This window comes from Eretmochelys imbricata, chromosome 1 (assembly GCF_965152235.1).
Source record: "Eretmochelys imbricata isolate rEreImb1 chromosome 1, rEreImb1.hap1, whole genome shotgun sequence".
NCBI lineage: Eukaryota > Metazoa > Chordata > Testudines > Cheloniidae > Eretmochelys > Eretmochelys imbricata.
In genome coordinates, this window is record NC_135572.1 from 280,382,066 (window position 1) to 280,405,841 (window position 23,776).

The following is a 23,776-nucleotide window of genomic DNA, read 5'->3' on the forward strand; positions in this document are numbered from 1 at the left end:
TTTGGAAGTTGTCCTAAAGGCCTGATAAGACTTAAAAAAAAAAAAAAAGTCTTAAATTCGGCAGAAATTGGAGCCACTGGCAAACTGCTGGGGTGATCAGATTCACATTGAATTTTGCATGGAATTAAACAGAGTAAAATGTCCATCTTAAATTCAGTAATACTTCTTCGGACGCAGAAACTCAAACTCTTGGTTTGAGTGCATGCCTGCTGATCCTCTTGTATATTGGAGCCCCCCTGCTGTTTGGACTGATGTAACTAAAGTTTTGTTGGATTAGCCTGGCCCCTGGAGAGACCTGTCCTTCTACTTTCCTCCACATGGACAGCCCAAGAGATCCCCATTCCTTTCACCATTTTCTGTTGAAAGCCTCTGAGGAAGTCTTGCGTGGACCTCTTTTCCTGATTAATTTTTTCCTGTTCCTGTCTATTTTCTTTTTCCCAGTTTGCAAACAGAGTTTTTACATTCATCTGAAGAGCCTGTAGCAACAATCAGTGAAATGATTTATGCCATGTCTAAGCCAGGAGTCAATTCCCTCCTCTAAAGAAACCTACTAAATGCCTTTTTGCTCACAGGCTTCTTCCTGAGCTGGAGAATACAGAAGCTATGGGATGGGTTGGGGGTCCCACATAGAACATGGCAGCACAGAATGCTTAGCTCAGAGCCAAAAAAGCATTAAAAGAACCAGCTGCATGTGTGGCAGCACTACTTTAGAGACTAAAGTGAGGATGAGGTACTTTGTACACACCCTCCCCCCCCAAAAAATCTAGCAACAAGAGATAAGGCTAATTTCTCAGTAGTGGGGCAAGGGATTAAAAATATGCACTCAATCAACTTTTGTCAAATCATTCATCAACTTTGACAGCAAGCACCATTGTCCTTCCCTTCCCTTCCCTTCCCAATGGCTGTGCTCACAGAGCTGATGTACTGAATGGTTATGACTTCAGGAAAGCAAGCAGGCCTATTTCCTCTAGCAACACAGGGTCTCTTCCACTGTTCTATGTCCATTACAGGTCATTCCATGGCCACTTTCCACCTGACTTATCACTGTCCTGGATGTGCTTACAGAAGTCAAGCATGGGATGCTTAGGGCTGCAGGAAGAGGGGCAATATATCACCCCAGCTACTGTGACCTTCACTCAGGACCTGGTTTTATTTCCCTGCCCTGCTGTCACCCCAGTGATATTTGCTCAACTATATTATTATTATTTATTATTATTAATTATATATATTTTTATCAAAAGACCAAACCCTGGTGCAGGGACAAAAATCAGTGTCCGAATGGGATTGCAAGGTCAAAACAGTCACGCCTACTGAAAAATTATAATGGATCAAATTGATTAAAATAGAGGCCAATGTCTCTCTCTGTAGAAGCAACAAAGCAATGCTGGCATCCTGGAGGCCTTCACTTCAGTCACCTGCTTTGCTAGGATGTCCCTTCTTTAAGCATGAAGCTTAAAAGCCCAACCTAAAAGACCATATGCACCAGCCCATTAGAACAAAACTTTTGCAGCTTCATCACTTACCTCTGACTTTACTGGAGGAACCACCAATCCTCTTCTTGTTCTGTAGCCACCATTATGGTGAGAAAGGATTTAAGTCTGTTTTTGGAAAGCTAACAGGAAAAAAGCTTATAGCATCTGTCCCACCTTTCAAGATGGACATCTTGCTGGAGTCTTGCTTGACCAAAAGTGGCAGAGAATGGTAAAGGAGAATTGCTCATCCCCATCCTCTTCACGAATCAAAGGAAAAAGAGAAACCTTGCCCTCAGAACGAATGTTCCCTTTGACCTACAGATTCTATAGAACAAAACATTCATGACTGAGCTGAAAAAGATGAAGAAACAGCCCCTCCAGAGAGCTGTCATTGGGATCCATGCCATATTATCTCACATGACACCAACAAACCTTCATGACTGCCTGCAAGAACCAGAAGATAGTGTGGAAACACTTTTTTCTGTTTCCTCCATGCCTGAAGGAAATTTTGCCTTAAACAAGGAGGTCCTGGAAATAGTTGTTCTGGGATTCTTTTGAAGCATAGAGGGGTTTCTTTTTTTGTGGGGGTGAGGGGGACTAAGTTCCAAATTCATGTAGCCCTTGTTTTCCCTTATGGAAGTAGTCATATATCTTCTCTTCTCCATAGGGGAGAAACTGATAGTTCCTTCTCCGTTTTCCCTTCCATTCTGAACTTTGGAAGAATCAGAGGCCAAGGTCCTGATAAATGTACCTATCAATCTAGGAGCTTTACGATGGAAACTTATCTTCTGCACTAGTGAGTATCCACCCATGATTTTTCTTAGTTACTTCCATATGGGCTTTTTCAAGAGAGAACAGAATTTCAGGTTAAAAAGTCATCCTTTATATGCACACCCATGCACACTTTTCCCTGCCTGTTCAACAGGAAGACTTGACTGACATACTGTCTCCTCACCATGAGATAGGAAATGGATGGCAGTTCCCCTGTCACTACCTTGACTCCCTCCCCACCTCCCTTCTACTCCCCTCCCCCAGACCCAGCAGTATCTCTTCCCTGGAGATTCTCCTTTTCCCTCACTCTCTCCTCTCCTTTGCCTTTCACTGCTCCAGGACCATATATTGAAGGCAAGGCAGATTTGTGTCCCTAAAAGCTTTCTCACAGCTCTGCCAACCTGAAAATTGTGGGATCAGAGAAGCTTCTTGCATCATCATAACAGATCCTCCTGCCTAAAATCCTGTGACTTGCCAAATTACATGAATTGATCACAACACTGCTAGGCTCCTTGGAGGGGATTCCCCTTCCCCACCTCTACCCCCAGGCTGGGGAAGCTGCCATTCTATCCCTTCCATCTACCTCTCTCTCCCCATCCACCTTTCACAGTGTCTCTTCTGTTCCTCACAGTTCCTGTGTCATTTCTGCCTGTTGAACCATAGAGTGGCAGCCATTTTGCCTGTGGACATGGTTTCAATCTCACTGAAAACAATGGGAGATAGCAGCCTCAATTCCACATGCAGCTAGACTGTAGAGAAATGGCAGCCGTCTTGCTGGCTTCAGACCAACTTACGGCAATAGAGAAAAGTTGTGAGTTGGGACCTCTTATCCTGGTTTTTATGAGAGAGGTAAAATTACTAGTCACAATATAATTGTGAGCAATGGCAACACTACACAGTTATATTAACCTTCTGACAGGACTTGAAATGTACAGGGAAACTAGTTCTAGATGCTTTGGGCTGATATTAGCCCTGCTACATACTCATGCATAACACAAACTGCCCGCTGTGGAGAGTGCAGAGCACTTCTCTGACTATTTTAAAATCAAGGGTGGATGTTTTCTAAAAGATCTACTCTAGGAATTATTTTGGGGAAGTTTTATGGCCTTTGAGGTCAGACTAGATGATCACAATAGTCCCTTCTGGCCTTGGAATCTATGAATACCCATAACAGAATTCTTCAGGTTTGCATTCACAGCCTCATACTCCAGTACAAGGTGATCCTAATCAGCCTTATGGTGCCAGCCAACTTCAAAGAGCAGAGTATACACTGTGCGCACTTCTGGATGATCGCTATATTAATACAACTAGCCAACTTTTTTCAAATTTAAATGAACATTTCAAATGTGAGAATTCAAATTGTCATGAAATTGTCTCCCTGATTTTGACCATAAGTACTTATGCTCACTGTTACAGAGGTGGGATTACCATAGTTCCCTGACTGGGTTTTATGAACTACCAGATCAACACAACACCTGTAGGCAGGAACTTCACCATAGACAAGACCCGCCTATGAAGGGAGGCAATTACTGGGGACTCCCTCATCTTGTTGGGAAATGGTAAACTCATTCTGGAGTCCTGTCCTGATGTGATGGAAAAATAAAGGTAGAAGTTTGGGACTATTTAGAAAAACTGGACATGCACAAGTCCATGGGGCCGGATGCGTTGCATCAGAGAGTGCAAAAGGAATTGGCGGATGTGATTGTAGAGCCATTGGACATTATCTTTGAAAACTCATGGCGATCGGGGGAAGTCCTGGAAGATTGGAAAAAGGCTAATGTAGTGCCCATCTTTAAAAAAGGGAAGAAGGATGATCCTGGGAACTACAGGCCGATCAGCCTCACCTCAGTCCCCGGAAAAATCATGGAGCATGTCCTCAAGGAATCAGTTCTGAAGCACTTAGACGAGAGGAAAGTGATCAGGAATAGTCAGCATGGATTCACCAAGGGAAGTCATGCCTGACTAATCTAATTGCCTTCTATGATGAGATAACTGGTTCTATGGATGAAGGGAAAGCAAAGGACGTGTTATTCCTCGACTTTAGCAAAGCTTTTGACATGGTGGGTAGAAAGTTGGCTAGATTGTCGGGCTCAATGGGTAGTGATCAATGGCTCCATGTCTAGTTGGCAGCCGGTATCTAGCGGAGTGCCCAAATGGTCGGTCCTGGGGCCGGTTTTGTTCAATATCTTCATTAATGATCTGGAGGATGGTGTGGATTGCACCCTCAGCAAGTTTGCGGATAACACTAAACTGGGAGGAGTGGTAGATAGGCTGAAGGGTAGGGATAGGATACAGAGGGACCTAGACAAATTGGAGGATTGGGCCAAAAGAAATCTGATGAGGTTCAACAAGGACAAGTGCAGAGTCCTGCACTTAAGACGGAAGAATCCAATGCACCGCTACAGACTAGGGACCGAATGGCTAGGCAGAAGGTCTGCAGAGAAGGACCTAGGGGTGACAGTGGACGAGAAGCTGGATATGTGTCAACAGTGTGCCTTGTTGCCAAGAAGGCCAATGGCATTTTGGGCTGTATAAGTAGAGGCATTGCCAGCAGATCGAGGGACGTGATCGTTCCCCTCTATTCGACATTGGTGAGGCCTCATCTGGAGTACTGTGTCCAGTTTTGGGCCCCACACTACAAGAAGGATGTGGAGAAATTGGAGAGAGTCCAGCAAAGGGCAACAAATATGATTAGGGGACTGGAACACATGAGTTATGAGGAGAGGCTGAGGGAACTGGGATTGTTTAGTCTATGGAAGAGAAGAATGAGGGGGGATTTGATAGCTGCTTTTAACTACCTGAAAGGTAGATCCAAAGAGGATGAATCTAGACTATTCTCAGTGATAGCAGATGACAGGACAAGGAGTAATGGTCTCAAGTTGCAGTGGGGGAGGTTTAGGTTGGATATTAGGAAAAACGTTTTCACTAGGAGGGTGGTGAAACACTGGAATGCGTTACCTAGGGAGGTGGTGGAATCCCCTTCCTTAGAAGTTAAGGTCAGGCTTGACAAAGCCCTGGCTGGGATGATTTAGTTGGGATTGGTCCTGCTCTGGGCAGTGGGTTGGACTAGATGGCCCAGAGGTTATTCTGTGAAGTAATTGCAGCATTTTCTACTGTAGTTCAAAGCACAGTTACAAAGATGGATGAGAGTTCCCTAAGCAGTCAGCACCTTCCTACAATGGTGAACATAAACACTCCAAAAGGAAGCAATACTATTGTTTCATTGGAAAGGATATCTACAGTTCATCAAGAATGATCACCTAAGAGGCAACTTTAAATGTAACAGCATCTAAATGGAAAAATGTACCCTGGAAAGTGTGTGTTTGCTAAGCGTTATATAAGAGTCCCTACAGATGGTTCAGGCACTCCTTGACTATTTGTTTCAGCCAACAAACAAGTTAACACTCTTTTAGGACAAGATGATTTAGTTTAGAACCAAAAAAAAAAAAAAAAGTGGTAGCTGAAAACTGGTTGACTGCTGTATGATTAGTTTTCTTCATACAGAAGACCAGTCACCAATTAAATCACACTAGTCAGTGAAGATGAGATTAGGCCATAGGGCTACGATGACCTGAGAAGTCCTGTTTCTGAGGTCTTTCACCTCATTATGAATCTACTCCTTTGCCGTCTACCTCAAGAAGATTTTAACCTACTGCCCATTGAAACATGGGTCTGAAAAGACTCAGCTTTGCAGTATGGCTGCTGAACAGAACCAGTTGAAGAAAGCATGGTATTCCAGGGAAGCCATTTAACACCTCTCTCCTTAAAGGTATTCATATCCAAAACATACTTGACTTACTGGAATAAAAGTATAGAATGTTGTGCAAAATTGAATATATTCCATCTGATCTTAGTGGCTCCTGCCCGTTCAAACTCTTTTTTATTTGTGTACTTCCTTATCCTTTTAAGGTCACGTTGATGGAGGCATCACAACTCATCGATGGAGGCATTCACGTAGCTGAAGTTGCATAACTTAGATCGAATTCTCTCTCCCCCCCCTCGCCCCCCGCAGTGTAGACCAGGGCTAAGGATGAGGACGCTCTCCAGCTGGCTCAGGTAATAAGTCCCACATCAGATGTAGGCTAGGGCAAGGAACCCTTGTATGAATCCAAAAGCCTCCCCACTCCCAAAAGACTGGAGTGGAGGCCCCATTCCTTGGAGGAAGATCAGGGCTGCACACTCCCCTTCTTCCCCCTGTTAATTGGGATTCTTATGATGCTCAGGCACAAGTCTTGCAAATTCCAGTGGCTCTGGGGTCTCAAAGGCAAAACCAAGCATGACTTTGCCAGGCATCAAATTAATGTTAATGAACAAGTCATGGGATAAAAATCAGGCATTAAAGTTTCTCCCTTGACTTTCCCACCTCTGAGGACCCCAGCTGCCTCCCAGTGCTCCTATAAGGTGTACTGCCCCTCCCCCACCTGCCAATATGTTTGGGCTTGCAGCTAAGCCTGTTACCCCAGTGAAGCCTGGCCTCATGAGGCGGAGTAATAGGAATCGTGTCTCTTGCTTTCAACCCACAGACTGTTCTGCCATGGAAGGGAGGTCACAGTTTGAAAGGGGTCACTCTTCACCCCCTTTCACTCCATAGGCTGGCTCCATACTCAGGCATCAGGAGCACATCAGGTATTCTGTGACGAGAACAGAGGCATGTAAGGATTTAGAGAAGTAAGTTTGATGTGTCTTGCCATGTTCAAAATCACTCCTGTTGTATTAAGTAAAGCCCCCAATGGTATTAGGTCACTCCTACAGTAATCACGTGGGTGCTAGCAAGCCTGGCAAAGCAGGCAGGGAGACTTTCAAGTTCCTAGGGACAAGCTATTACCACAATTGAGGTATTTGCAACAGTACCTATTCATGGTTGAGTAGTCCCCAGGCCAGGATCAATATCCTTCCTGTAAAGAGGTGGGGAAGTACCACAGATTCATCACCAAAACAAAGCCTCTATGATTTCCAGGACATGAAGCAAATGGCTTGTAAGGAATTAAATGTTACACAAGAACACAAAGCAACCTTGTATATTGGGAATCTCGTATGAGAAGCTCCACCCATGAAAGACCATGTCACCTTCAAAAGGGGGCTTCATTCCAGAAAGGGGGCTTCATCCCATAGTCCACAAGAGGAGGACTTACTACATTGACCCACAAAGCCTCAACCACAAGCATTCAGAAAATAAAATCCTATACTTCATAAGGAAAATATTTGGTTTGTTGTCCAGGGTATGAATCTTCCTTTGAGTGAAAGGTCTCAGGTTCTGTTTTGTGTCATTCCTTCATGAAACTTGTGACAAACTCTGATTCCTAACTCAGTGGCTTCAAAGAAATGATGAGGTTGTCAAGTGGTGAAGCACCCATAAATCAGTAATCCTAAACTGATACCTTACACATCCAAACACACAGATAAAGAGCTCTCTTCAATCTCCGCTATTAATTTGAATAACCTTTCCACAGAGGGGCTTCAACCCTCACTATCAAAGCCAACATGGCATTGTGTTGGTTGCTACTAACTTCAAGGATATTCAAGAAGGCACTCTACCCCTAGCAGAGGGAGGAGGGAACAAAGTCAAGCTGATGTTTACAAAGAAACCAAGATAAATTTCTCCCAAACCAACTAAATTCTCAGCATAACAAAGACAAAATGACCACTTGTGTATGAGAGTGTTAATTCCCACACAAGACTCCTCCCTGTGATCTACCCTCTCCACCCAGTCTAAGGAGACAGCTGGTAGTAATCAGAGCAAGGCTTAAATCCCAAGTTATGCATCTATTCCCATTCATAGATAACATATCAATCAGCACCCTGTACAGGGAAAAGGACCCATTCAGCACTAGCCAGCAGCAAAAATCAAGAACCTCTGGACCCACTGCAGAGAATTGCTCACATAGGGTTCAAAACAGGCATGGCTCTGGCCATATTTTTAAAATCCAAAACGTCATTGCATTAGTCGTGTGTTGGCAGTTATCTCCCATGGCTAGAATGCTGGTGCCATGCATAGGCTTCATCCCCTGAATGGGATTTCTCAAAATGTGCCTCCAGAAATTCCTTCTGAGAACACAGAAATGCTTACCTTGTACAATCCAAAATTAACGTCCATTCCTGGATCACATCACTGCCCCTTTCTTGGCAGGTTAAGTACAAACTCGTTCTGAATGCCAATCCAAATTCCACCTTACACTCTTGCATATTCAGGATGGAAGTAAGCCTCGCAGGGTGAGGCACATACTTGAAAGACCCAATTCCGAATCTCAGAACACATCCTTTTAGTTCATTTTGACAGTCTATCAAGGACATAGCTGAATAATAACAAAATATGGCCATATGGGATTGGACCAATGGTTCCAGTCCAGTGTCCAGTCTGACAGTGGCCAATACCACCTGCATCAGAAAAAGAAGCAAGCGACAATGCCCTAGGCAACTATGGTGCTTGTAGGAAGTTTCCTCCTACTTCCTGTTAACTTGGCTTTCAAGTAATGTGTGAATATTTATATGCTGTTGGACTTGATAAAGAGGCAAGAATCCTCCATTGCACTGGCAGAAGACCAGACTTCTTGAAGGGATGACTCCATCTGGACCCAGACCACCTACACTTTCATAGTTTCATTTTGCAGAGCTTATGGCCAGAAGGTCATCTAGTCTGACCTCCTGCATTTCACAAGCCCTTAAACTTTACTTGTTGGCCCTGTATTCAGTCTATTAACTTATGACCAGAAGGCTCCTCCTGTGTCACTGAGATTAGTTCTCTGCCATCACATGCATTCCCACCACTTAATCCTGCCCCTAAACTTATTGTGCTCCCTCTTAAAATAAGAACAGGTTGTTTGCTCCAACTACTCCTATTGGGAAGCTGGTCCAGAACCTCACTATTCTGAGGGTTAGAAACCTTCTCCAAACTTGGGTTTGACTACAACAACAACAAAAAAGCATATTTTCTCAGAAGATACCAGTTTTGATTTGAAGACCTCAAGAGATGGAAAATTCACAACTTTCCTCGGTCTCCTATTCTAGTAATTAATCAACCTTACCTCTTGTTTTTGTTTTTAAAGTGCCTTATTTCCAGTATGAATTTGTCTGGCTTCAGCTTCCAGCCATTGGTTCTTGTTATGCCTTTCGTCATGATAAGAGTTCTTTAGTATCTGGCATTTCCCCCCTGGATGGTACTTTTATGCTGTATTCAAAGTCACCTCTCACCCTTCTTTTTTTATTAAGTGGGTTAAGCTTTTTAGGGCTTTCAGTATAAGGGCTTTTCTCCAGCCCTCAAATCACTTTTTTGTGCTTTTTCTCCAATTTTTCAACATCCTCTTCGAAGTGTGGACACCAGAACTGAACACGGTACTCTAGTAATACTCTCACCAATACCATATACAGAGGTAAAGATCATTTCCCTTGTTTACACAGCCAAGAATCACATTAGCCCTTTTAGCCACACCACTGCACTGGTTGCTCATGGTGATCTGACTGTCCACTATGAGCCCTAGAACCTTTTCGTATTTTCTGCTTTCCAATATAGTCCCCCCATTCTCTAGGCATGGTCTGCATTCCTTGTTCCTAGGTATATAACTGTGCACTTGGCTGTAATAAAATACATTTTGTTTGAATGGGCCCAACTAATGAAATGATCCAGACCACTCTGTGACTGCCCTCTCTTCATTCTTTACTATTCTGCCAATCTTTGTGTAATCTGCAAACTTGATCAGCAATGGTTTTATATTTACTTCCAGATCATTGGTGAAAATGTTACCTATCATGGATACCCTTTTTTGAAAGCTACTTTTTGCTATCTGTCAGCCAGTTCTTAATTGATTTGAGTGTCTGTTTTATTGTATAGTGTCAGTTTTTAATCAGAATGTCATGTGGTACTAGATCAAATACCTCCCAAAAGGTTTGCAAAATAGAGTTCCAGTCCTTTGTAAAAGTATCTTTTGCTAGAAAGGTGCAACTGAGTTGATTCCTAACAGTTCTTTAAAATATATGGCTCTGCCTTCATATGCAGGGGTTGAGTGGGGATGGAGGGAGACCACTCCCATTTCTACCTATTGCACTATAATATTTTGCTTCTCCCCCACCCCAACTTCACCTTAGTTATGAGAGGCAGAAAGCTTTGTACTGCAGAAGGTAAAACTTTATTGGCAGATTTTTCTTTCGCTAGCAACTTCTCCTCCTCAGTCAACCTATACTGGTAGCCTGAAAACAACTGGAACACACACACTCCCCCCAGGACTTAGTCCTGGGACCTCCAGCAATATTGGACCACCTCTGAATTCCACAAATGGGAGGAGGCCATTAACCCATTCTTAATGAAAGAGCAGAAAAGTCTTAAATATATTACAGAGGAGTGAAGAGGGCCTGAGCTTCATTGTTTCTGTATGGGAGGAAATGCATGGTTTATCATCACAGAAGAACAGTGGGGGTGAGGAAAGAGAGGGAGATGAGATTTCTGGGAAAAATTAATATAAGGAATAATTCCTGTACAAACTTACTCAAGCTTCCTTTCGTTTCATCAGAAGGTTTGTCTGTGTTCGGGGGTTTTTTTTATCCTCCCTTATGGGGCACCAGATTTACCCATTACACTGGCCCCTGCATCGAACTCCTGCAGTCAATTCAAAACTTTTAACATGCTTTCACCATTTTATGAAACATTCATTAACATGTGAAGCAATCTTCACCATCCCTCCTCGTGGTATTATCCCCATTTTACAGCTAGGGTATGGAGACACAGAGATTATGGCTAAAATGTTGGGTGGCCAACTTGAGGTACTTACAGCTTGATATTTCATTACTCAGGATTTTTATAATGCTGTATGTTCAAAGCACAGCTCCTCCAATGAACGGTAGGGGCAGCTCAGAGTGCTCAACCCTGGTACAAATCAGACCCTAGCTGTTTCACATTGAGCAATCAGATGATGAACACATGATTAGTGATCACCTCTGAAAAATATGGTTTAAGCACCTTGCCCAGTATCACATTAGGAGTTTTGTAGCAGAGGCGGGGATAGAATCCAACACTCCAAGGCATCATGTGACTGCCTTAAACATGGACCATCCTTTCTCTTCCTACAGTCCCCTGACTCAGTCCATGTTCCACTCTGTTCCCATGGCTTGGTGGGAATATTACCTGGTGGATCCTTCAGGGAGCCATAAGCACAGGTGTGTACCTGGCACAGTTCACAAACTCCCCCAACACTTGTTCCTTTTGTAGGGAGAGGGAGACGCTGGTGCACCTTTACGCAGAGTTGCAGCCCATCTGCTGGCTCCTCCAGTACCTCCTGCTGGGTTTCTGGCTGCACTTCTCCCCACACCTCCTGAATTTTGCACACCTCACAAGACCTCGTCAACTGGAAACATCCACTCAGTGTGCAGTGGCAGTCAAAAAAGCGAACCATGTTGGGAATCATTAAGAAAGTGATAAATAATGAGACAGAAAATATCATATTGCCTCTATATAAATCCATGGTACCCCCCACATCTTGAATACTGTGTGCAGATATGGTCACCCCCTCTCAAAAAAGATATACTGGAATTAGAAAAGATTCAGAAAAGGACAACAAAAATTATTAGGGATATGGAATGGCTTCCATATCAGGAGCAGTTAATAAGACTGGGACTTTTAATCTTGGAAAAGAGACCGGGGGAGGGGGGAATATGACTAAGGTCTATAAAATCAAGACTGGTGTGGAGAAAGTAAATAAGGAAGTGTTATTTACTCCTCATAACACAAGAACTAGGGGGTCACCAAATGAAATTAATAGGCAGCAGGCTTAAAACAAACAAAAGGAAGTATTTTTTTCACACAACGCACAGTCAGTCTTTGGAATTCTTTGCCAGAGGATGTTGTGAAGGCCAAGACTGTAACAGGGTTCAAAAAAGAACTGGGTAAGTTCATGGAGGATAGGTCCATCAATTGCTATTAGCCAGATGGGCTGGTGTCCCTGACCTCTGTTTGCCAGAAGCTGGGAATGGGCGCCAGGGGATGGATCACCTGATGATTACCTGTTCTGTTCATTCCATCTGGGGCACCTGGCATTGGCCACTGTCGGAAGACAAGATACTGAGTTAGATGGACTGTTGGTCTGACCCGGTATGGCCATTCTTACATTCTTAACTTCCTCCTGGTGCTGGCTAAGACAGCCATCCATCACACCAGAAGGAGGAAGCTGGACAGGAAGGCATTCTGTGACTGTTTCCTTGTTCAATTGTGTTCCCAGCTACAGTTCCTTGGGGCACTGTCTGGGGTTCTCTCGACAGTGTCCCCCTCTGGTTCCCTGATTTTTCAGCCTTTGTTCTCACTCCTGTCCCTATTTTTTCATTTGTTATCCCCCATTTTCAGTTGCACTCTGGGTCCAATGGCTCCTCCCTGTCAGGTGAGTGGGCAGGCCTAGATCTGCCTGTCTCAATACTTGTAATTAGTACACACCTTCTATTCTGCTGCAACAAATGAAGCAGAGGTCCTATAAAACAGCCTCTTTCATAACACAACCCTAATTCACTCTCAGAGAAGGGCGATCCTGTCTACTAAATGAGACATGGATTTTCTGGATAAAATAGTATGTGATCATGTAATTACAGTATTATAATGCATATGCACAAGGAAAGGTGAATTAAATTTACACAGGCAATTTTACTTCTGGCATTTCGTAACTTTTGCTTTCTTGATTTCTGTAGCCTTACTATTTTTTTTTAACATAGGTATTATGAATTAACTTTCCTTTTTTTTTAAAAAAAAGGAAAATATTAAAAAAAAGCTATTCTATCATGTAGAACCATATCGGCACCAAACTTGGGTCACCGGCAAGTTTCAAACATTTAGCTGCACATCACAGACTTCTACTCACTTTGTGAGTGCATTTTACAGCTCTTTGCTGATAGCAGAGGAACATAATGACACAGCACTCCTGGGTTCAATTCCATGTTCTGGAGGATTATAGACCCTTCTGCCCATGTCTGTCTCCCTCTGCTCCTAGCCAACCCTTCTCCCCAGCTCCTATCCCCACCTCCTCTGTAGAGATACCCGTCTCCATCACCAGCTCACTAACTCTTACTAATAAAGGGTAGCTAGAGCAAGAAATAAAGTTGACTATACTGTAGGCTACTAAAGATACAACCACTCATTGTTTAAGGGTTGTTGGTAGCTTTCTGTCTTTCAACAATACGCTAATTTGTCAGCAGCTGGCCCAGGCACTCCTCATTTCTGCCAGTTTTACAGAATAACATTAGTCTATCAATTCCTAGTTGATATACAATAGAAATACTGGGAAAAGGACACAGTGCAAAAATATAAATCCAGTTGCTTTCAAGACAGTTTGAATTACTGACACTAACATCTCCAGCCAAAGACAACTAACATACAAACCAGGATCCAGCTGCCTTGACACTTAGGATGACTGATTTTGTCTGAACCTTAAAGTGGTATTTAAAAAGCTAGATAGAATAGAAACTGGGAAAGTAATTTCACAGCTATATAGAATGGGTGCTGAAAACAGCTATCATGCAAAATAGACACTAGGTGGCACACATGATCAAACATTATATTGTCGACATGCTGATGGAAACTTGACCCAATGAAGTGACTGTCACACACGTAACACTACTGATTACAAATTGTAAGAAACTGGGATTGAAAGGAGGTATGAAACAAGACTCTTGAAACCAGTAACTAAGTCTCTGAAATGGTACCAAGCCAAGTGGATCAGAGAGGGGAAAAAGTCATTAGAAATGTAAGATGTTTTTTTGCTTCCCTACAACTAAGCTTCAGATGTACTATGTGACTTAGTTTTTCTCAGGTTCAGAAAATGCATTATACATATGCTACTGTTGCTTTAATCTGATATATGTAAGTAAATTTTGTTTTTAATTAGACAACTGAATCATAGAATGGTAATTTCACACAGTCCTGAATCCAGAATAGGGAATCAGATCTGAGACCTGTTCCCAGCTATGTGGCCTTAAACATTTAATTTAATCTTTTTGAGCTTTAGTTTCTTTAAAATTGGAATCTTCTTCTAGATCTTTAGATGGTCTCTGTGACTACACAATGAGTTCTTCTGAAGTATTTAGACAGAGAAATAGCTATTTCTATGTCCCCAGCCTGTAGATGAAATAGCTTGGCCACACTTAGAAAATTCTTCAAGATCTATGGATACAAAGCACTGCATAACTATTGTGACAAAGTTCCTCCTCTGCCTTGGTGGGTTCTGCGCTTATTGGTGGATTTGCTCGCCTCAGAGGTTCACGGCAGCCCTCAGTTTGGCCACTTTTGCTAGTGGCTCAAACCTGCCGTTCACTCAGCTAACCACATCACTGGCGAGCATAGGGAAAAGGAAGGAGAACAATCCCCGCAGTCTCTGCTGATCCACCTAGTGGGTCGGGGGACAGGCCAGGGACCTTCCTCTCTGGTGGGTCCCACAGTCCAGGTCAACTCCTCTTATATCCAATAGGGGAAGGGGGGAACCCGGGCCTGCCCTCTACTCCAGGTTCCTGCCAGGGACCTGTGGATCACAGCTGTCTACTGTGTTTCTTGTGACAGCTACAACTCCCTAGGCTACTTCCTCAGGGCCTCCTCCCAGCACCTTCTTTATCCTCACCACAGGACCTTCCTCCTGATGCCAGATAGCATTTGTACTCCTGAGACCTCCAGCAGCACACCCTCTCACACTCAGCTCCTTGTGCACCCCTCATTGACTGAAGTGAGGTCCTTTTTAAACCAGGTGCCTGATTAGCCTGCCTGACTTAACTGATTCTAGCAGCTTCTTAATTGGCTCCAGGTGTCCTAATTAGCCTGCCTGCCTTAATTGGTTTCAGCCAAGTTCCTGATTATTCTGGAACCGTCCCTGGATACCTTACCCAGGGAAAAGGCACCTGATTAATTTGGGGCTAATCCTTCTTCCTTCTATCACTCTCCTGTAGCCATCTGGCCCAACCCTGTCACATAATGAATTACCTTATTACTACCAGGTTTTTTTGGAGCTCTTTCAGCTTTCCTGGAATCCCTACGGCAGCACCTTTACACACCCTCCTGCCTCAGACTTCAGCCTCCATTCTTTCAAGTTCAACAGCATACTAGACAATCCAGGGCTCTAGTCTCTATTAGCAACAGCCAATGACAGTCTGTCCTCACCAGTATGCCCTGCCTTATTATACCTCCCACCCTCTGCCTCCTCGCCTTAACGTTGTCTTCCAACTTTTTCCTCCTCACCATCATCCCCCCTCTCCATATTCCCTCACTTGTCACTCAAGCTCAACTTTCACCTATTGAAGTAAAACAATAAGTACTGGATAGATATTTAGTAACTGTGCCCACTACATATATTAGTAACTACATAATCTTCTAAACTCCCTTTCCTTCCTTCTTGTGAACAAAGTATGGATGATGTGTTTCATCACCTCTTACTTTTAGATTGCAAATTTCAGAACAGGGAATGTGTCTTATTTGTGAAGCTCCTAGCATCCCTTTATGTTACTGGAAAATAATACTAAATACTAATAACTGGAACAAGTGAAAACTGACTTCCATGAATTTTTTGACCAGCTCTAATGCTTGTTGGATTTGCCTGTGAAAATGAAGTAAAGTTTATATAGTCTGGTAAAGTGCTATCACTTCTAGATTTTTCAATTTTATCTTCAGTTTAAGCGTTGAACCCCTTACTGTATTTTTCAGTGCAGTTTGTTGGAAAATATTTATCACTAACTTTTGCCATAGTACAGTTAAATATTAATTCAGTGATGTGAAAGTACTAGAATGTTTATATTGAGGCTTTCTTCCTGACTTCAAACCAGTGCTTGTTAAAGATTTGTCTCCTTTTTTATTAATTAAGTTAATCAAAGAGCTAAAATTTGGGCTCACAAAAGCCTGGACTTCAGAAAAAGCAGCCTTGCCTAACACTGAATGAATGAACTCAGATTTCATTCTCTTCTTTTTTTATCCCCCTGGTTTAAGCTCTCACTTCTCATTTCCCTTTGCCTCTTCTCTCTCCACTCTTATATATTTACCTAATATAACTATCACTTTTTTGTTTTTTTCATTTCCATACACTCAATTTTTAAATCAATATCCATGGTCATGCTAGTGTTTACCATTGTTGCTTTGTACTAAATTGGGTTATTGTATCAACCCCACTGGATATAGCAACAGCTGAAGCATGAATAAACTTGCTTTAACTGTTGGTTCTTTTGTGCCCAGGTAAAAGACATCTAAAATCAGAGTTGTTCTGCTAACATAAGTACATGTAATTCTAAAATAAGCATCCTTAGTCAATCAAATCTGTTAAGCTAGCTTTTTAGGTACTATATACGATGAGACATCAACATCAACCCAGTACAATAACTAATTTGGCAACAACAACAGAACTGCTCAGTTCTTCAATGACGCAAAATTGAAGTTTTTGGTTTGAAGAGCTAGAAACAAATTTGTTGCAATGAGAACTGAGTTAATGATGCATAATGCATAAGATATAGCTATTCTGCTGAAAGTATTGTAGAAAGTGTTGCCATCGATTGCTAGATGTAGGTTCCTGCATTTTCTAATGGAAGCAGCAAGAGTTTTTAAATTTAGAAATGTGTGTGGGTGTACAATCAATCATATGGTGATGTCACTGCTATAAAAAATCATAATAGGATTTATCCACAGAAAATTCCATTACTCAGGCCAATCCCATGTTCAGAAAAGAATCAGAGTAGTAGCAAATGTCCAAACAGGTGCAGGCAGTGCACATACAGTATAAGATTTCCAGGTTTACATACGGCCCTTTGTACACTCCGATTGCATACTACTGTGTAGGATACTTCCACTTGACTGTTGACTTAGGCCTGTTAGGTGAGGCCAGCTATGTCACTCGGGTGTGAAAAATCCACAGCCCTGAGCAACATAGTTAAGCTGACCTAACCCTGGTGTAGACAGCGCTAGGTCAACAGAAGAAATAGCTATCGCCTCTTGAGGAGGTGGAATACCTACATCAACGGGTAGGTGTAGATACTACCTTCAGTGCAGACACTGGTGGTTCTCCCATTAGTATAAGTAATCCATCTTCCCAAGAGTCAGTAGCTAAGTCAATGGAAGAATTCTTTTGTCAACCTAGCAGTGTCTACGCTAGGGGTTACGTCAGCTTAACTACATCGCTCAAGGGTGTGGATTTTTCATACCCCTGAGTGACACAGCCGAGTCAACGTACCTTTTTCTTAATATAGACCACGCCTCAGCCCTTGTAAGCCGTGTGATTTTATTTAGGAACTGTAGACTTCAGCACCCTCTTTCCTAAGGCTGTATCAGCTGAAATTGACAGGTATAGAAGTAGTATTTGATTTACATTCAACCTCCATCAGACAAGTTGAGGCTAGGGTCCTTTCAGCCAGGAAGTAGCTACAGCTCTTTTAGAATGCATTACAACTAGAGCTGTGCAAATAACTGATTTTCAATTCACTGGCAGTTCTGAAAAAATAAAATAAAATAAAATTCAGTTGGGGTCAAACAGAAACCAGAATTAATTTAAAGTTGGACAAAAAATTGTTTTGGATTAAACTTTTAAACTTTTTTAAACTTTTTTAATAGAAGCAAAGGAAATGAAGGGCTAGATTCAGGAAACTGAGGTAGAGTCCTCTCTTTTCCCTGTGGACAGGGCACTCACCTGACATATGGAAGACCTAAGTCTGGATCCCTTCTCTGGAGCAGAGACTTGAATCCAAGTCACCCCACCCCTAGGTTACTGCCTTGCCAAAATGGTTATATGCCATTTTGGTATGGGTCTCTGTCTCTCTTATTAAAGCCTTTCCACTTTGTATAAAATACTTGAATAGTCATTGGGCCAAAATGAGCAAATGACTCTACAGTCCAATGATTAGGGCATTCACCTAGGAGATGGGACACCTGGGTTCCAGTTCCTTCTCCAGAACAGGAAGTCAAACCGGGAATCTCCCGCATCCTAGGTGAGTGCCCTAACATGGGGCTATTGGGCATAAGGGGATGCTGTCTCCTCCTTGGTTTTGTCAATGACACCTACTTCCCTTTGTGAATCTAGCCCCCAAAAAATCTAAACTTTTTGTTTTGGTAATGTAGAACTAATTTTTTTGGCATTTTTAAAATTCTTGTTTGTTTGTTTAAGCCAAAACCGTTCACTGAAATTGACATGAAGTCACAAAACGTTTTGGTCGATCTGAGTCTGCATTTTTCATTGGAAAAAAAAAAAGTTATCAAAAAAATTTCACCCAGCTCTCATTACCACACTACTGGTAGCACATTTGTCAGCGGGTAAATTTGTGTCTCAGATGCAGCATTTCGTCTGTCCAGCTATGGAGAATTTAAGATTCTGTACCTTGACAACGAAAAACGTTTGCACATCATGTGTATGAAAGAAATTAACACCACCATGGAAGTCAATTTTATGTCAGTTATTTCAGGTGTTTGGGCAAAAAAGGAGGAACACTGTGGAAAGAGGAAGTTACTTTTGATATTTATATCGGTGAAGCCTTCACGCTATTTTGTTATACCTGAAAACAGCATAAATTTGTGATGTAGGATCCTTGTCAATCAGGGACTCTCCTGAGGCCACCAATTCATTTTACATATGATTGACTGACCAATATTTCAACGTTACCAGCTTGGGCCATATTCAAACAAAAGGCCTGGCTGTGAATGGTTCTACACCCTGTTTGGGGCACATTGTGGGCTCAGAATCAATGTACTGAATTTAGATGATTTTTACATGTTGTTAAATAAATGGCAGCCAAGAATACAAATTTATATTGTATCATAGTATGGTGTACTTGGAAATAGTAAAACATCCTCCCACCCCTATTACCATATTTCCACTATAAATGGAATTTTAAACAATAGCAGCCTTACTTTATTGCAACTCCTTTATAATAAAACTATATTTCCCCAAAACAAACCTTATATTTTGTTTTGTTTTTTCTGGAATCAAAGTTATTCGATATTACATGATGGCTCTATTAGTCATGCAGTTTCTAAGTGATCAGAAGCTGAAAGTTTTATATTAAGAATCTCAAGGAGTGGTTTGGCTAAATAAATCAGAAGCTTTGCCTCCTTAAACATCTGTTTTATTCTCCAGGATATTGATGAAAGTTGGCAGCAAATGCCCTTTCACAGACAACTGAACTTGCAAAAAAGTCTGTGATCCGCAATGTACACTGATAAACAAGGGTAAACAATGGGGACCTGCTCAGCTTCAGTACAGACATCTCAGAGCTGTCTAAAGCAGCTTATACTATACAAAGTTTAACTTATAGCTGATGGATGGTTTGATTTATTAATTTTCAGATGAAGGGTAACTTTCAGACTTTAAGATACCAGGCTGAGTATGTGTAAGGGGGGAAAAACACTAATGTAATTAAACAGCAACATTATAAGCCAAATAACATAAACAGTAGAGTTAACAGCTGACAGTTTGACAGTTATTCTACCAAAGGACACCTCTCAAAGCTGTTAAAATCTGTAGGGTAAAAGTGGGTGTCATCATTTGATTAGTCTTTTGTCAGGCATGCTGTAAATCCTTCCAGTGGCTTCAGGCATCAGATTCCTTCTAACTGTTCTAGCACCTCTGTTCTATTTTTCTGTGTCCTTCCTGCTCCTACTATAGCATTTGACTTCACTCATTAGGACAAGCATGAAAAAAATGCCTGTTAATGTCTCTCAATTCCACACGCCCATGTTTTGATAGTCAAAACATGTTTTGCAATTTACTTTTTGTTCTATCACAGGTGGTGTATGTAGTTCACATTTGTTTTAGGTTAAATTAAATCGATTTATAAGGCCATGTCTACATTGGCAGAGTTATAGTACGGGGAGTTACCGCACCACTCAGAGAGCGTTAAAGGGAAACTGCTCTTGTGTGTTCACACTGTACGCTGCCTGCACAATAACGTGTTCACACTTGTGGCACTTGCAGCGGTATTCAGAGCAGTGCACTCTGGGCAGCTATCCCACAGAGCCCCTCTTTCTCTTCTGCCGCTAAGAGCTGTGGGAAGGCAGAGGGGGTCATGGGGCATCCTGGGTCCTGTGCCAGTCCCCCATGATGCATTGCTTTGCATCCCAGCAATCCCTTCAGTCTGCATTTGAAGCCATCTTTCAAAGGTTTGTGTACTGCATGCTCTGCCTCTTCGGGCTGCAGGAATGGATCCCGAACTATTGACCAGTATGCTGCTCGCTGTGACCAACATGTCACGAATAGCAATGGAGTTATTCCTTAAACTACAAAGGCAAGAGGAGTGCAACATTGATCTCGCCATGCATAGTAGCTACGACACAAGATTGCTTGTGGCATTCATGGAGGTGCTGACCACGGTGGAACGCTGCTTTTGGGTTTGGGAAACAAGCACTGAATGGTGGGATCACATCGTGATGCACATCTGGGATGATGAGCAATGGCTGTAGAACTTTCGGATGAGGAAAGCCACATTCATGGGACTGTGACGAGCTCGCCCCAGCCCTGCGGCACAGGAATATGAGAATGAGAGAATGTTGGAGAAGCGCATGGCAATTGCACTGTGGAAGCTGGCTATTCCAGATTGCTACTGATCGGTCACTAACCAGTTTGGAGTGGGAAAGTCGACCGTTGGATTCATGTTGATGGAAGTCTGCAGGGTCATTAATTGCATCCTGCTCCAAAAGACCATGACTCTGGGCAACATGCATGACATTGTAGATGGCTTTGCACAAATGGCTTTCCCTAACTGCGGTGGGGCAATAGATGGCATGCATATTCCAATTCTGGCACCAGACCACCTATCCACCGAGTACATTAATCGCAAGGGGTATTTCTCAATGGTTCTCCAGGCGCTTGTCAATCACCGTGGGCATTTCACGGACATTAACGCAGGCTGGTGCGGAAAGATACATGACGCACACATCTTTTGGAATGTTGGCCTGTTCAGGAAGCTGCAAGCAGGGACTTTCTTCCCGGACCAGAAGATCACTGTACGGGAAGTCAAAATGCCCTCCTGAGAGACCTCGCCTACCCCTTAATGCCATGGCTTATGAAGCCATACACAGGGCAACTTGACAGCAGCAAGAAGTGGTTCAACAACAGGCTGAGCAAATGCAGAATGACTGCTGAGTGTGCTTTTGGCCTTTTAAAAGCCTGGTGGCGCTGTCTCTATAGGAAGCTGGACCTGGCCGATGAAAATATTCTTATGCTTACAGCCATGTGCTGTACGCTCCATAATATTTGTGAAGGGAATGGTGAAAGCTTCACTCAGGGCTGGATTATAGAGGCTCAGTGCCTGGAGGCTGAGTTTGAACAGCCAGAGACCAGGGCTATTAGAGGGGTGCATCGCGGGGCCATATGGATCAGAGATGCCTTGAGGCAGCAATTTGAAGCTGAAAGCCACTAATATTTATTGCTATGCTTGGGAGTGCAGTGCTTGTAATGCTAGAGGTGATTTGTGCAGACGATGCAATATGAAGGTTTAACATAATTGTCTGTTGCTTTGCAGGGCTCTATTTGCATTCAATTAATAGAATAAAGATTGCTTTGAAACCAACACAATTCTTTTATTAAAAAACAACTGAAGGAGTGAGTCAAACAAAAAAAACCCATAAGCACTCAGGGTGATGGTGGAAGGGAAGGTCCCAGCTGGAGGTGGGGTCCCGAGGCGGCTAAAGATTTGTGTATGTCGAGGGATCATACCCAACCTTCTCCTCTGGAGTACAATTCAGTGGGTACTGTACTTCAGCAGAGCCAAACTACAGAGGGATGGGTGTTGAGTGCAGTGGGTAATGGGAGTCCGCAGTGCTGGACTGTGAGGTGGGATGAGTGGAATGCCACAGGTATAGGCTAGAGCGAGGAGGTTGATAAGAGTGCGTTGGCAGTGTCTGGGGGAGGATGGGAAAGAGATTTGCAGCAGGGGAAAGTGGGCATGGAGCTGCTTGGTTTGAAGAGCTAGTATTGCCTGGAGCATGTCTGCTTGGCGCTCCATAACCTTTAAGAGCCTCTCCATGGCTTCATTCTGGCGTGCCGCGTTCTCCTTTCAGTCCCTCTTCTCGCTGTCCCACCCCTCCTTCAATTCCTGTTTCTCGGCAGTGGAGTGCATCATAACATCACCCAGAAAGTCCTCCTTAGTAATTCTTGGCTGCTTTCTAATCCTGCACAGGCATTCAGCCGATAACAAAAAGGGAGGCTGGGCTCCCAAGGTCATCTCTGTGAAATTTAAATGCAACATTTTACAGAACCAGTATTGTTTGAAACACACAGAACACTGATTCAGTGATTTAAAACACAGCCACTCTCACACCTATCACTAACTGGCTGACATCAGGCAAGCACATGAGCCACAAGACCCCCCAAAATGGTGAGTAGCTGCAGGGGCAGGGTAAATCACTCTTCCCGGATCCTGCTGTACACTGGGCACGGGGCTCTTGGGGACAGCCAGCACGGTAGGGTGGGCCTGATAATCATTCCTGTCCCCACACTTTCCACAGGATGTGATCATTATGGAAGATATCTCGCTGCTGAAGGTGAGCAGGGAATCAAGGGAGAGTGTTCTTCAAGACTGCGGCTTCCGCCCTGGCCTTTATGCAGCTCGCCTGTGTGCAGCAATGGTCCCCTTCTCCCCCCGTGACGGCACAGTGGTGCATGAAAGTTACTGTTAACGGGGCAAGAAACAGAGCAGCTCTGCCAAAGAACCTGCAGCAATTGATTGCCCAGTATCTCCAAGAGAGTTTCCTGGAGATCCCCATGAAGTGAGGGAGTCAATCAACAGCCTGTTCCACCACTCCAACTAGGGATGCAGTGGGAGACAAGCCTGCTTTCTACAATCCTCCTTCCCCCAACAATTCGCTTCAGTGATTCTGAAAATCAAATCCACTGACCAGGGGCCTCCTCTCCTGTTTGTGCTTTGCCAACATCCAACAGCTGTGACTTGCTAGCCTCCTCCAGGGTAGAAAAGAGCTCCTGGCTGCATGCATCTCTGACCGAGTCATCCTCTGCCTCTGGGTCCCCCTCCACATCCTCATCCAAGATTTCCTCCTCCTGGCTCGGTCCACTTTCGACTGGCGTGCGAGCCACTGAAGTATCCATAGTGGTCTTTACAGTGGAAGTGGGGTTGCCACCAAATATCGCATCCAGGTCTTTGTAGAACCGGCAGCTTTTGGGCATAGCACCGGAGAGGCAGTTTGCCTCCTACGCCTTGTGGTAGGCTTTCTGCAGCTCCTACACTTTGATCCTGCACTGCAATGTGTCCCAGTCATGGCCCCTTTCTCTCATGCATCGTGAAATCTGTCCGTAGGTATCATAATTCCTATAGCTGGAGCGCAGCTGGGACTGGACAGCCTCCTCCCCCCAAATGCTGATGAGGTCCAGCAGCTCGGCATTGCTCCAAGCGGGGAATCGCCTGGTGCATGGAGCAGGCATGGCCACCTGCAAAGACACGCTGAGACTACTGCAAGCATCACCAAGCAAACAGGAAGGGGACTTTCAAAACTCCGAAGGAGTTTACGGGGTGGGGATGACGGTTGGTCACCTGAGGGCAGGGCAGTAGAGTTCAAACCGATGACCAGAGAGGCGAAAACAGGCATTGTGGGACACCTCCTG